The sequence below is a fragment of the Oncorhynchus nerka genome, linkage group LG21 (genome assembly GCF_034236695.1).
Source record: "Oncorhynchus nerka isolate Pitt River linkage group LG21, Oner_Uvic_2.0, whole genome shotgun sequence".
NCBI lineage: Eukaryota > Metazoa > Chordata > Actinopteri > Salmoniformes > Salmonidae > Oncorhynchus > Oncorhynchus nerka.
The window spans coordinates 28,656,132-28,670,089 of record NC_088416.1 but is presented as its reverse complement, the minus strand read 5'-3'; the positions used below and the strand labels follow the sequence as shown (position 1 = coordinate 28,670,089).

General features: G+C 44.2%; 1 protein-coding gene across 2 annotated transcripts in view; it reads right to left on the bottom strand.

Moving 5' to 3' along the window:
* Nucleotides 1–13,958, bottom strand: part of LOC115104256 (protein TANC2-like) — a 145,317-nt gene that overhangs the window by 107,745 nt on the left and 23,614 nt on the right. For both annotated transcript variants that reach the window (XM_065006517.1, XM_065006518.1), the window contains exon 2: nt 7,732–7,833. The gene's annotated coding sequence lies outside the window, so the exon portion shown is untranslated. The remainder of the gene's footprint in view (nt 1–7,731; nt 7,834–13,958) is intronic.

Below are 13,958 nucleotides of genomic sequence, written 5' to 3'. Positions count from 1 at the left end.
TAGTTGGTGAACCAGGCGAGGCAGTCATTAGAGAAACCAAGGCTATTGAGTCTGCCGATAAGAATACAGTGATTGACAGAGTCGAAAGCCTTGGCCAGGTCGATGAAGACGGCTGCACAGTAATGTCTCTTATCGAAGGTGGTTATGATATCGATTCAGACACGCCATGGACATCAGGGTTGGCGGAGTGCTGTCCCCTTGAACCTATTATCACTTGGCTACATAGCTGATGCCTGCTGGACTGTCCATTTAATTACGGTACTGCATTCTGTTTATTATTGTTTATCTGTTTGAGTAAAACAAACTTAGGGAGGAGGTTGACATGCATGAAACCAAGGCTTTTTCGATCACAGAAGTCAACAAATGAGGGTGCCTGGGGACACGCAGGGCCTGGGTTTACCTCCACATCACCCGAGGAACAGAGGAGGAGTAGGATGAGGGTACGGTTAAAGGCTATCAAAACTGTTCGTCAGGCCAAATTTGGCCCGCGGGGTAATTATATTTGGCCCGCGAGACAATACCAAATTACTACTAGAGCTGGCCCGCCGGTATTATACAGCGCATTCACCACTAATACTACGAATCCCATAATGCTCTGCTGTTTTCGCGCGCCAATCAGGACAGGACCCAGAAACGCTCTCTCCTCTGTGACAGTAGTCATAGCAACATAGACGCTACAACTGTCAGCGAGCTAACCCTTCCCAAAAATGGCAAAAAGAAAGGCAGAAAACAGGAGTGGGAGGCAGAATATCTGTTTACATATGTAAAAGACAAACCTGTTTGTCTTGTTTGTGGAGTCAACGTGGCTGTAAGTAAGGAGTACAACATTAGACGACACTATGAAACGAAACACCATGACAAATACAAGGACCTGGACATGACTCAAAGGAGCCAGAAAGTAGAGGAGATGAAAAGAAGTTTGGTTTCACAACAGAATATGTTTAAAAAAGCCACATCACAAAGCGAGGCTGCTGTAAAGGCTAGTTATATAGTGGCAGCAGAGATCGCAAAATCAGCCCGGCCCTTTAATGAGGGAGAGTTCATGAAAAAGTGCATGATGAAGGTTTGTGACCTCGTATGCCCAGAGAAAAAACAAGCATTTTCAAACGTGAGCCTGAGCAGGAACACAGTAGCTGATCGCACATGTGATCTTGCCACCAATCTGTATGACCAGCTGATGGAAAAGGGAAAAGATTTTGTTGCGTTCTCCCTCGCTGTGGATGAGAGCTGCGACGCATCTGATACTGCTCAGCTGTCAGTCTTCATCCGTGGAGTGGACTCAAATCTGTGTGTTACGGAAGAGCTATTAGGATTCAAATCAATGCATGGCACAACCACAGGAAAGGAAATCTTTGAGGAGGTTTCCAAATGTGTAAATGAAATAAAGCTGCCGTGGGATAAACTCGTTGGATTAACGACAGATGGTGCGCCAGCGATGTGCGGTAAAAAGAGTGGACTGGTGGGCATGGTTCGGGAGAAGATGCGGGAAGAGAACTGTGCAGGTGAGCTAACTGTTTACCACTGCATCATACATCAGGAAGCACTGTGCGCCAAAGCCCTAAAGATGGAACATGTTATGACCACAGTAACACAGGTAGTTAACTTTATAAGAGCCAAAGGTCTAAATCACCGCCAGTTTAAATCTTTTCTGGAGGAGTGTGGTTCGGAATACGCAGACGTGCCGTATCACACAGAGGTGAGATGGCTAAGCAGAGGAAAAGTACTGAACAGATGTTTCGAGCTGCGTGAGGAAATATGTCAATTCCTGGAAACCAAAGGGAAGGATACAGCAGAGCTCCGGGAGCAAAAGTTCCTGTGTGAGCTGGCCTTTCTCTGTGACATCTCGAGCCATCTCGATGCGCTGAACCTGCAGCTTCAGGGGCGGGGGCGCATCATCACAGACATGTACGCTGCAGTGAGGGCCTTCAAAACTAAACTGTGCCTGTGGGAGAATCAGATGCTGCAAGGAAACCCTTGCCATTTTCCCTGCTGCCAATCCATAAAAGTGCAGATCTCTACCGCCGTGTTCCCATGCGCACAGTTTGCTGAAAAACTCAGTGTTCTCGCCGCTGAGTTTAGCCGGCGATTTGCCGACTTCGATGCCCAGAAATGCAAGTTTGAACTGCTTAGTAATCCCTTCGCAGTTGATGTGGAAAATGCACCAACCAAAATCCAAATGGAGCTGATTGAACTCCAGTGCAACGACACGCTGAAGTCAAAGTATGATGCTGTGGGCGCCGCACAGTTTCCACGGTTCATCCCTGACACAATGCCTCAGCTCCGCACCCAAGCTGCTCAGATGCTCTCCATGTTCGGCAGCACTTATCTATGCGAGCAACTTTTCTCCTCGATGAAGATGACCAAAACAACTCACAGGAGACGTCTGACTGATGAACATCTTCGCTCGATACTGAGGATTTCTTCAGCTCAGAGCTTGAGCCCAGACATTGATGAACTAGCATCCAAGAAGAGATGCCAGGTATCTGGCTTGGGCACATCAGATTAGACCAGTGTGCAATAATTAACGTTTTCTTTATGCACTTTTTCTTGCTACAAGGCATGGGCTTGAATGGTTGATTGATTTATTATCATTTTATTTGTAAAATTATTAGCCAGTGGAAAAAGTTTATTTTGGTATTTAAATCAGAAGGCTGCAAATAGAAAAGAGGCATACAATTTTTATTTAAATTTGATTTATTTAATAAATGAATGCCATTGATGTGTTTTTTCATTTGAAATTCGATTTTGCATGTCTCCACTATTAAATTATATATTGTATGGTAATAAGCGATGCTTGTTCCATATTCAATGTTAAAGCAAAACTTGTTTGGGTCCATATTAAAAGGTTAATTTGTTCAATGTTGGCCCGTGACTTTGTTCAGGTTTTACATTTTGGCCCACTGGGTATTTGAGTTTGACACCCCTGGTCTAGAGTGTTGGGGACAAAGAATAAAAGGAGCAGATTTCTGGGTGTGATAGAATAGATTCAGGGCATAATGTGCAGACAGGGGTATGGTGGGGTTCGGGTACAGCGGAGGTAAGCCCAGGCACTGAGTGATGATAAGAGAGGTTGCATATCTGGACATGCTGGTTATAATGGGTGAGGTCACCGCATGTGTGGGAGGTGGGACAAAGGAGGTATCAGAGGTATGATGAGTGGAACTAGGGGCTCCATTGTAAACTAAAACAATGATAACTAACCTAAACAACAGTATACAAGACATATTGACATTTGAGAGAGACAAAGCGAGGCATAAAGCAATCACAGGTGTTGATTGGGAGAGCTAGCTAAGACCACAACAACTAATCAGCTAAGACAACAGGTTAAAATGGCAATGAATGGGCAGAGGGGGTCGGGTTAACTTCACACAGAGCCTGAGTTTGCGGCTGGGGCCGACAGATAAACAAAAATAAACAGAATGGAGTACCGTGATTAAATGGACAGTCCAGCAGGCATCAGCTATGTAGCCAAGTGATAATAGGGTCCAGGGAACAGCAATAGATGAAACAGGGGAGCCGCGGAGTAGTCGCTACTACGCTAGCATGCGGGCGACACGGCATTTAAAGTTAGCAGGCCGGGGCTAGTAGAAGTGTCTGCGCCGACAGAGGCCGGTTGAAGGCACAGCGGATGGAGTAATTAGTCGGCAGACCAGTCGTGGTGGTGCGGCGGGGCGTTGTGTCGACAAAGGATCCAAGCCAGATGGCCAAATAGGTATTGTAGTAATTTAGTTTGCTAGCCGGGAGATGCGCCTGGCTCACGGCTTACTGGTGCCAGCGTTGGGGCAGGGGCGTTAGCCACTATAGCCACTCGGTAGCAGCGGTAATCCGGTGCCAAGGTCCAGAGCTTACAGCAAGGATCCGGTGGAGTAGTGGATTCTAGCCGTGTTTGGGTGAACAACTGAGTAGGCCGGAAGGTGGGCCTGGCTCAGGGCTAGCTTTGGTACTGGGTCACTTGGTGGCAGCTAGCTAGCTGTGAAGACCAAGAGTAATGGTCCAGGGTTTATGTCAGGAATCCGGCGTTGTAGTGGAGAAACAGTCCGATACTGGTAGGCATTATCAAGGCTAAAAAAAAGGGCTGGTATCTGTGCAGAAGGTAAAGGCCGCTAGCAATGACTAAATAGCTTGTGGCTAATTAGCTGGTTAGCTGCTGATGGCTAGCTTCTGATGGCTAGGTGGTTCTGGCTATAAGGTCTAAAAATGTTTAAAATAAATAGCGGAGCCGTATCACATTGGGTGAGGCAGGTTACCGGAAGGTATAATTGATTTAAAATGGAAAAGAGATTGAAAATAAAATTGAAATATATGCAAAAAAGGAAAAACAATACAAAAATACACGAGAGGACGAACAAAGCCTGTTTACGGTTATTGCTGTACTCAGACTCAGTCCTCCTGACCATGGGAAACAGGGCGCTCTGTAATTATGCCAATCTTATGTTCGTTCTCCCTCCCTCCCTCCACCACCTCACCTCACTTGTGTCTGTGAAGTTAAGTTTGGTGAAGAGAAAGGGAGGATATTAAAATACATTTAAAAAGGAATGAGAGAACAGACTGAGAAATAGTGAGTTACATCATGAGAAGTAGAGAGAGATGGAAGGAGTGAGGGAAAATACAGAGAAAGATGTGTGAGAAAGAGAGGGAGGGCTGTGACTATGTCAACGTCCATGATGGCACGAATTGTCTGACAAAATGTCTGCCGTGAGCTCCTATCCGAGTTTAACCACGGCTTGGGCTGCTCCGATTTGCAACTAAAAGAACAACATGATAATTGCTCATGTTGCTGCCGGCCTGATGAGTGACATCTCACTAATGCTGGACCTGGAAGGATGTCTAATCTTGAGTGGCAGTGTGAGCATCCAATGACATGAGTATCCAATGACACGACGTAAACGGTTGGACAACGAGGGCTGAGGCACTCTGTCAATCCAAACTGGTTTGCTGTCCACCCAGACCCCCAAGAAGGCAGATAACTAATAAGCACTCCAACGCCTGAGTGGGTCTCAGCAAACAGACCAGGCCTCACGCAGACAGCCTAATTGGCTATCGGAGCTAAATAAATTGTTAGTTGTAGTGAATGTACATGACAGCACAATCATGCTGGGGGAATACAGTATGCGTCAAGGGCGGCTTGTTTTGCAAATCATACAGGGGGCAAAACAATTAGCTTTACCTACAAGATACGCAGGTCATAGGTGAAGATTATTTGGTTTGAAAACATTTGAAATTGAACTGCTCATGACAACAGCGAAGGTTGTCTAAATTAATGAATGTGCATAAAAGCAAACTGACTTGCTTGAAGACAATTAAAAACAGCAGACATTTGAGAAACAGATGCCTGTGCTTAAAATAACACACAATAGCTTTGTCCCTTGATCACAGGTGGCGAGCTAACACCTTAAACACAGCGGTGCTCGAAAGCAAGACGTCGCAGTGGTTCTCGATGGCCGAGTTTAACTATTTAATTGCGCCAGAATGTTTTAACGGCTTTAGGCTAATGCTAAATGCCGAGCAAATTAATAGTCCTTCTGATACTTTTCATGAACACGTCATTAGCAAAAGCATTTACTAAGTTAATAGTATAAGTAACGCAGCACCTATCTAATCAAGGAAAGGTATAAAGCAGTGGCGCTGAGTTGGACCACTTGAGCATGGGTTACAAAATCTTATGGGGCGATTTTATCCATGGAAGTGGACCCTAGGGATCTATCACACTTACCTGATTGTAAAGGTTGTTTGATAAGTCATTATTAATAACCCCTTCAAAAGGCATTAGGTCAGTCTCTAAAACTCCTCATAAAACATTGGTAATGTTTTCATCCCTCCATGCCCCATCATGTCCTCTTGCGTAACAAACAGATCAAACCACAAGCAAATCATGAAAGAGGTTTACATCCTAATCTCATGAAATCCCCAAGAAATGGTCAAACAATTAGCTGGGCACCAGCCTGTCTGTTCATTTGATATGTCAATAAAACGAGTCACTGAAAATACAGTGAAATACTTTCCTAATTATTCTCTCCATTAGCCGGTATGATTATATAAAGCATTGGCCTACTACAGAAGTGCCTCTAGAAATCAGAATTGTTACATTAAAACATATTAATTTAAGATAGAAATACCCCAGAAACCATTCAAAACTGTCTTTGATTTATGGATTTCCATCTACAAATGCACCACCACCATGAAAATCCAGGCCCTGACGGTTTCTTTCACACTACCCCATTCAACCATCACGTCTTATGCGAACAGCACAGTATATCTTACTCTCCTTGACAACAGCCACAAAAGAAATTAGTCAGTTGGCTGCCTCTCAGCTAATTGCCCTTCGCCTAGCTCCTCCCTCTTCATAACAGATCAAAGGTAATAATCCGCTGCTAATCCACTGTGGTACGCCTGCCCTCGCTGTTGTTATGCTCATTATGGCCGCCTTGAATTGGCCGGGCTGGATACGCCATTCGTTGTCTCCTCCTCCTCGCCCAGCCCTCGTCCGTTCTAAAGAAAAGGGACCTTGCGACGGTCTCTCAAAATGCCAAGGTCTCCTCCAGCCACACTGGCTCAATTTCACAGCCAAACGCCAATTTCACGGCTGGACGGCCACTGGATAATTAGATGAGCCTTGAGCGGACATGGTGATGCTCGCCTCAGCTCTGTGAGAAGACAACAAGAGAGTGCTCTCTAAAGAGAGGCTAGGGAGATGGCTACTGAGCTCAACACAGGGCTGGCTTTGTTTGGGTCTCACTTGTCGCTTTATTGCATTAAATGAGTACGGGATGCGTGGCAATTCTTGGTGGAAGTTCGTCTTTCTGGTTGTTGCAGTTTTGTGCGTTATTGGAGTCGTTTGATATCCGTGAGCAGTGAGATGTTTTGATTAGTAACTTGTTGCTTCCTACCCATCAATTAGCAACGTGACTGGATTTTGTTGTTCCCAAAACAATGTCACCAATCAGGACAATGAATTCAAGCTTGTGGCTATAGCAACATTGAAAGGAGAGCTTTGTTAAGTACCTGCCTTGCTGTTGTTTTGAAAAACCAGGTACATGTAAATGACATAGCCCATCTCTCACAAATGTACACATGCTAAGTGTATGGCTGGATATACAACTGACCCATCATCTTTGACAGCTCCAGCATCAGATGTTTAGCAAATCCAATTTGTATCTTCAATTTTCCAATAGATATTAAAGTTTCTGTAGAGAAAGTAACTCTTTATGAATTGAAAAGTGTTTTTAGGCTTAAATGCAAAAAATAGTATATTCTTTGTCATGAGGAATATAAAACTGCAACACATGTGGAATTACCATTGCCTACCTTACCTCTGCCAACAGTTCTATCTAGGGAAGTATTACCATTTCTTGGTCGTAGTTGGAATAGTGTAGAGAAAGAGTAGTTTGGAGCTGAGAGAGGATGTACATTTATAGAAGTTGAACAGTTTCATACAGACCGTATAATGGGGACATAGCCTCTGTTGCTTCCCTATCAAAAATGTCAAACGTGGTTTTGTAGAGTTGACAGTTTGATGGACAGTTAGGCTACTCACAACGGACCAACTTCAACCAGATATTCAGTTTCTCACAGTCATGAACACTGTCCCTGTGCTCAGACAAAACTGGCATTGTTTGTAGCGACTGTCCCCGGACTTTTTCTGTGGTATACCATGACATATAAACAATAGCACATGACATGCACATCACATGAAAAAAAAATGTTTCTGGGATGTAGGCTGTGGGGACTTACCATGAGTAGGAGACAAAGGCCTCACAGTGAGACGGGTGGGGCAGCGACGGGCTCAAGCCTAAGCCCTTCTCCCATCTCCCAACTGATGCACTCTGGTGTATCCTGCAAAAGGGAAATCATCAGTAAGTGATTCATAGTGTCAACAGTCAGCATTACATCCAACCTTTGCATAACCCACTAAATGAATAACATCGTCTCATTTTCGATTAAAGTTTATATTCTCAGACTGCATGGCAGACAACATAGGAAATTGGGATTTTTAATTAAGACATTAGCTTCATTTGAATATGGGGCACAGTAACACATGGCGAAGTCAGGATGAGGACACACACCACAGACTCCTGCATTTCTTTCTATTTGGAGTTTTAGGCTAGGTTTCTGTATAGCACTTTGAGACATCTGCTGATGTTAAAAGGGCTTTATAAATACATTTGATTGATTGGCTCCTCCCCTGGGAGAAGAGAGGGAGAGAGATTCTGCCAAGGCCGAGCCATGAAAAACATGAAGAAAATAAAAAGATCTGTCAGAATCCTTTTTCAACATCCTGGCCCCGTTCCTGGACACCCTTTGTTATTTTACTCTTTCTCCCCCCTACATTTTTGTGTTCATGTCATAATTATTTTTTATTTTTTTAAGAATAATTCAAAGGCGCACCTTAACATGCTGACTACACCGCTCACGTCGCATGCGGGAGCGTTGCAAAATAAATGTAGACATGCAATTATTGCACCCACACTGCTCGCGGGCGCCAACAAGCGTCTGCATTGCCAAGGGCTAAAACAGAAGTCAGTTCTATTTCTGACGCAGATCAGAAATAAAAACCAGGTACATGTAAATGACATAGCCCATCTCTCACAAATGTGAGAGATGGGCTAAGTGTATGGCTGGATATACAACTGACCCATCATCTTTGACAGCTCCAGCATCAGATGTTTAGCAAATCCAATTTGTATCTTCAATTTTCCATTAGATATTAAAGTTTCTGTAGAGAAAGTAACTCTTTATGAATTGAAAAGTGTTTTTAGGCTTAAATGCAAAAAAATAGTATACACTGCTCGCGGGCGCCAACAAGCGTCTGCATTGCCAAGGGCTAAAACAGAAGTCAGTTCTATTTCTGACGCAGATCGCGCTGCAAGTCCTGCCTCTCCCATCTCCTCATTGGTTTATAGAACCAGATACCCACGTGCCATCTCCTCATTGGTTATACTCACCTGGGTGACTGAAAGACGAACGGAGGTCGGTGGTGGTAATACACATTTTATGAAAGTTAGTTGCCAATCACTATAGAAGTCCAAAGAAGACTAGACTAGAAACGATTCGGTTGACCGTTTTGTGTGTGGATTAATTGTCAGAGTAGAGGATCTTATGCATTTCAGGTAAAATAACAACGTTTATATCCCAGGACAAATTAGCTAGCAACAGCACGCTAGCTAAATAGGACAAATTAGCTAGCAACTACAAGCTAGCTAGCTAAATTTCCATGAATGTGTTTCGACCTGTCCCCAAATTAATATAAATTGGTTCAGAGCTTGTTTTGATATTTTAACCTGCGTATCTTAATCGTGTTTGGTGTGGGGGGACAAAATCAATTTGTGCACGATGGCGCGCGGCTGGTTTGGGTACGGTGTTACAGCGCATGGAAAGTCAACAAATGTTCCGCACAAGAGGAGACATACATAAGGGGCCTTACCTCAGTTTTCTAAAAGTGAACTTAAGGGCAACGCTAGGCTCCTTTGCGCATGCAACACACAAGCCCCGTACGTTAGTGGTGTGTGATACAGATACGACTGAACTATAGCCAAAACACCAGAGATGACAGATGAGAAGTGGAGGAGCAGCCTGGTAGACTGGAGCGAGTTAAGGGATTTCAAGTAAGCGACACACGAACCTGCTCAACTGCAAGAAAGTTGCACATCCTCTATGATGTCATGATTTCCCCCAAGGCATCATCAAAGGCCCCAATCTCTTGCAGCACTGGCTTTTATGATAACAAAAGAAAGGCTGCGTTACATATGTAGGTATATTCCCCTCGATCATACATGTGGAAGACTAACACAATGCTCAGACTCTTGCACAAACTGTACTGGCTGACATCTCATGCAGAATTGATGTGATATTTTCGCATTCAGGTACTAGTCAAATTCAAACAATATTTAGCAGTGCTCTTGGCTATTAAACTGGCCAGGAAAGGCAGAGAGCAGAAGGGAGAAAGAGAAAAGAGTAAGGACAGAGCAAGAGAGGCGTGGCTTTGTTATTTATGTTTTGTAGCTGTTGACAGTGCAGAGTAATCCAATACTAGTCAAAGTGAAGAGATATTTCCCCCAAGAAATAAGTTACATACAAGGAGACACACAAACACATGCACAGGCGGACACAGAGGGATATTATTCAATACCCCGAATCCACTAGGGGAATGGGGTGATTTTCCAGTTAAATTATTTGTCTTTGGCTGAGGGATTAAGTTTATAGCCCGTCCACTCAGAGAAAGCATACACACTGGACTAGGGGAACTTACATCACCCACAAGTTCAGTCATCCAGCACACATCCAGCCAGTTCAGTCATCCAAACCAGAGAATGAAAGTAAGGATGCATCTCAATAGTCTAAAGTAGCTCTCTGACAATTTAAAAAGCAGGAAAGATGAAAGGATTTAGCCTAAAAGCTACTGGAAATTTGCTTTCACCTCCACACATCAGCGCAGACAAAGGAAAGAAAGGTGCTTGGATAATTGAGTTGTATCAAGTTGAATTCTGGAGAGCGTACAACAGGTTGGCAGCGTAACTTCAAGTAGCCTACACCATCATACACCAGACAATAGCAGGGCCAGAGTTAGCCATATTACAGTGAATGCTTCAACCAATACTCACTGACAATGCATACTGATTCTTACTCAAGCCACAAAAATGGCCTATGTGTTGGCGGGTTGCGATCCGCGGGTCCCTATTCAGCTGAATGAGAGGGCGACTGAATTGCTGGGGGGAGGATTGAGAGGCGATAGAAAGATCATTCACTTTCTCTTAGAGGGCACCCCTTGACTCCTACATGCTCTGGCGGGTGTTGGCCCCGGGCGGGGAGGAGAGAATATGGGATCTGTGACACATGCAAATCCTGGCTACGAGTCGCTTGGCACTCTGAACAGAACAGACATTATGTGAAGAGCTAATAGGAAAGAGAGAAGGAGATTCGGGTGGCGAGGGCAAGGAGGAGTGGAGATAAAGAAACGAGGGGAAGGTATAAAACAGGCTGCACATGAAGATGAAAGACCCAGATGAAGTGGCAGACACGCACACACCTGGACACACAGGAAGCACACACAAACGCTATGCTCAAAGAAACCACAGAGAACGAGACAAGCCACACAGCACAATGGACAAAGTCAAAAGGAGAAGAAAAAAAAATCTCCACCCACCCACAGACAGATACTCAACACACACACACACACACACACACCCACAAAGACATGCTGTGAGACACAACACACACGAATCCTGCTCAAATCCCTGGGATTTGAGAAGGGAGCACAATCGCAGGGTTGCGCTGCCATAACGACAGGATCGGAAAAAAGGGGGTGAGGGTTTGGAGTTGCTGAGCACAGCACTAGGATTTCCACACTGGAGAAGCCCTGAGGTGTTTGTTTGTCCTGTGTTTAACAGAGCCCCTCTCGACCACAGGGCACCCAAGACCTCCAGTCAGGCAAGTGTGGCAACTCCAGTCACAGTCTCTTCACAACGGAATCAAGTAGCTCTTACAAAAGCAGCGTCAACTCGTACTACATATCAAATGTAGGCCTACTAACTAATTATCACTTAACATCACGAGATGGGACATGGCTATGGAAGGCTATCCAGTTCTCGAGTTGTCATCAGCAGTCCTGAGGTAAAGGAGACTAGGGGCTGTTTTAGGGCTGCCACACCCAAACCTCCTTGTACGTGGGCATCCTCACCATACTCCTACACAGAGTTATGAAAAGAACTTCTAAGTTCCAGACGTTTGGGTGGCAGTGTGTGTATTGCACTTACGGTATGAAAGCCTCGATTGTTGCTTCCTCAGAGTAGAGCTGGCTGAAGTGAGTTGTATAATGGTATGCAGAGAGAAGGATAATGAGGTACGGCAAACCAAACCACACAGCCAACAGTGAATAGATGCTCATTCAGATCCTCATTCTTACTGGGGACATTTACTGAAGAATGGAGATGATAGAGGCAAAGAGTCAATTGTTTCCAGTATCTGGTCTGGTCCCCAGATGTAGCATTATGTGGCCCTCCAGAAGATGAGCAATGGTTAGCCTACATTTGGATGTCTTTTTTTGTGAAATGAAGCCAGGATGATATTTTACGCTGCAAAAAACCTTAGCAGCCCATTTGTGTTTTGATACAAAAAAACTGTTCAGTAATGAGATGTTACCAGGATTAGATACGTGTGTTAAAAACAGTTGGGTTCTGGGCTCGTTTTGAGGGGTCTGAAAAACCCAACACCTTGTAGATACAGTAGATATCACAGTTTCAGTAGAGCACAATGACATGGCACTTTGCCAGCTTAAGTTTCCCAAGTGCTGCACTAATTTTAGCACAGCTCTTGTGCTAGATGGATGACCCCAACTCCATGGTGACTCCAAGGCTCAGTGAAGTAGGGGGGGGATGAGAGAGGGAGGTTGGTGGGTGTCATTCCGTACGTCTGGATAACTCTGGTCTAGACACACATACTGGAGCTCAGGATTGGAGGGGGAGGGGGCTCTCAGGCAAACCATCTGTCTTCGAGCTGATCAAAATCTTGAATACAAGATGTGGAGTGGGATTCGGACAGCCTGCATCTTTAGGATATTCATCCTAAACACTACTGATTAACCCACAACGCATGGGTCATATGATGCATTCAACATATACAGTGGGGCAAAAAAGTATTTAGTCAGCCACCAATTGTGCAAGTTCTCCCACTTAAAAAGATGAGGCCTGTAATTTTCATCATAGGTACACTTCAACTATGACAGACAAAATGAGAAAAAAAATCCAGAAAATCACATTGTAGGATTTTTAATTAATTTATTTGCAAATTATGGTGGAAAATAAGCATTTGGTCACCTACAAACAAGCAAGATTTCTGGCTCTCACAGACCTGTAACTTCTTCTTTAAGAGGCTCCTCTGTCCTCCACTCGTTACATGTATTAATGGCACCTGTTTGAACTTACCAGTATAAATACACCTGTCCACAACCTCAAACAGTCACACTCCAAACTCCACTATGGCCAACACCAAAGAGCTGTCAAAGGACACCAGAAACAAAATTGTAGACCTGCACCAAGCTGGGAAGACTGAATCTGCAATAGGTAAGCAGCTTGGTTTGAAGAAATCAACTGTGGGAGCAATTATTAGGAAATGGAAGACATACAAGACCACTGATAATCTCCCTCGATCTGGGGCTCCACGAAAGATCTCACCCCGTGGGGTCAAAATGATCACAAGAACGGTGAGCAAAAATCCTAGAACCACACGGGGGACCTAGTGAATGACCTGCAGAAAGCTGGGACCAATGTAACAAAGCCTACCATCAGCAAGGGCATTGAAGATGAAACGTGGCTGGGTCTTTCAGCATGATAATGATCCCAAACACACCGTCCGGGCAACGAAGGAGTGGCTTCGTAAGAAGCATTTCAAGGTCCTGGAGTGGCCTAGCCAGTCTCCATATCTCAACCCCATAGAGGGAGTTGAAAGTCCGTGTTGCCCAGCAACAGTCCCAAAACATCACTGCTCTAGAAGAGATATGCATGGAGGAATGGGCCAAAATACCAGCAACAGTGTGTGAAAACCTTGTGAAGTCTTGACCTCTGTCATTGCCAACAAAGGGTATATAACAAAGTATTGAGATAAGTATTGAGTATTGACCAAATACTTATTTTCCACCATCATTTGCAAATAAATTCATAAAAAATCCTACAATGTGATTTTCTGGATTTTGTTTTCTAATTTTGTCTGTCATAGTTGAAGTGTACCTATGATGAAAATTACAGGACTCTCATCTTTTTAAGTGGGAGAACTTGCACAATTGGTGGCTGACTAAATACTTTTTTGCCCCACTGTACATCCTGTGTACCATTCGTGTTTGCGATGAGAGGATAGTATGCTCTGTAGCGTACACCAAAAACTTGAATCCTTTTCTTCAGGAAGTGAATTTCAGATTTGAATGGCCCTCGATGTGTCCTGGTTGACCATTTTGATATATTTTCTCTTAT